The sequence below is a fragment of the Cyclopterus lumpus genome, chromosome 5 (assembly GCF_009769545.1).
Source record: "Cyclopterus lumpus isolate fCycLum1 chromosome 5, fCycLum1.pri, whole genome shotgun sequence".
NCBI classification, from domain to species: Eukaryota; Metazoa; Chordata; class Actinopteri; order Perciformes; family Cyclopteridae; genus Cyclopterus; species Cyclopterus lumpus.
In genome coordinates this window covers 13,996,384-13,998,404 of record NC_046970.1, presented here as the reverse complement: position 1 = coordinate 13,998,404, position 2,021 = coordinate 13,996,384, and positions in this window count along the sequence as shown.

Genomic DNA, 2,021 nt, shown 5'->3' with positions numbered 1-2,021 from the left:
TATCAGTGTTTCTTCCTTTTTTGTACATCTGTCAAATGTTCACATCTGTAGTCCAAAGCAGCTCCAAACCATCTCTGTTAGTTATTGCTTTGATAAATACATTTGGCCAAGTATTTAAAAACAAAGCAAAAGGAAACACTGCGCTTGTATAATGGAAATTGGTTGTTTAAAAAAAAAAAAAAAATTGAATATAGTAATACTGACATAAGATAGTGTACAAGAGCCACTTACTTTTAGCCACATCTCGTAACTGTTCAGCGGATGGCGTTTTTCTTTTGACTAAACCATCTCCATGACAACTTCAATAACTGGCAGTTAATCAATATCTCCCTATTACATAGCGAGTGACAACAGATTGTGTTAGCACTAAAGAATTATACTTTTGCAGCACCCTTGAGGAAATACTTGACATCTCAGCTCTATTATTATTTTGTAATTGATTCATAATTAGTTTTGAGCTGAGCCTAGTATATAGATCACATGTCTTGGATGTGTATTGTTTATAGTGCTACAACAAACTTTGCAACGGTTATCCCAACAAGTCAAATCACATGGTACACGGACATGGGTTTGTCCTGTAACAATGGCCATAGGTGGATCTGGTAAAAATGTCTTGTTTTATTACATAGATTTATAGCTGTATTGGACTCTAAAGTTGTGGTCATGTTCTCAGGCCCCAACAATGATATTTGTGATAACTAAAATGCTACCATAATAGATAGGAATGATGACCTCGACTGCAAATAACAAGATCCAAGCTGGGAAAGGAAAGGAATTGTCCATTTAGAGATTCATGTAAAGGTTGCTGATTACATTAGTGCTGCAGTATTACTTTCAAACATGTAACACATCCACTTTGTAGAAAGATCGAATCTGGTCAAGATGAGGGACTGTCTATTTTCTTTCAAACTTATTGAACTTCGGTTGAATTATAATAATTTAGTTTAGTATGAAAAAGGATTTAATTCATGTGGTTAAATTAAAGCAGTAGTTCCCAACTACAGAGCTGTGATTTTTTACCTCCTTATTAAGACCTCTGCCAAATGAATGCAAGTAGCCTCCTGGTCTGATGAATCATAAGCAGCACCAGAGATCATAATGGACTAAAGATAAAGTAGAATTTATAGAGATGAGCCAAACTCTAACTAAATGTCCCCAGACAGCATGTGTCCATAATAAACAACAGTAGGCTTATTTGGGAGAGTGAATTGATCTGTTTACATTCCTGTTTTCTCATGTATTGTTATACAGTACCTTCAGTGTTCTGGCTGGCTGTCATTGAGCTTCTTGGCTATTCCAAGCATCCTTGGACTTACCAAAAATGTTGAAGATTGTTTTTAATACTTCAATTTCAATGATATTCAGGACACTTTCACGCTTAGCTCGAGTATTCCTGCTTTAGTTTTTGCTATCTGTAAATTTAGCAAAAACTTAACGACCATAAGAACACTTAAGTTTATGATTTGACACATACCCGGATAAAAAGACTGATGGACTAAATTACAGTAATTTACAGTATGAAATAGTTTGTGTCAGACATATTCTTGAAGATAATAAACTACATTCAGCTTGTTTTTTGCAAATGCAATTATCATTTCAGCTTGTTTTTTGTTGCTTATTGAAACAGTAGTTATAAAAAGCCCAGAGACTGAGTCTATCTGTGCAGTATACATTCACAAATGTGTACTTTTATTGTCTTTTTGCCAAAGTTCAATAAATTAATCTGGCCGCAGTGTCATTTTTGATTTAATTCCACTTTGTGGTATGTTCATCTTTGCAAGACATCTTAACGGTGTATTTCATTACGGTTAGGTTTGTGTGTTCACGCAGCCTCAACTGTTTAGACGTGGTCATGACAATTCTGGCTTTTTAAAAGTCCTTTTATCAGCTGAATTTTATTTTTGCAGTTTGATGTAAAACAGTCATTGCAACTTAAATATATGCATTTCATTACCTCACCAGATGGGTGCATGGCAATTTTGTTAATTATATGCTAGGTAAGAGAAGAATGCCATCAGTGG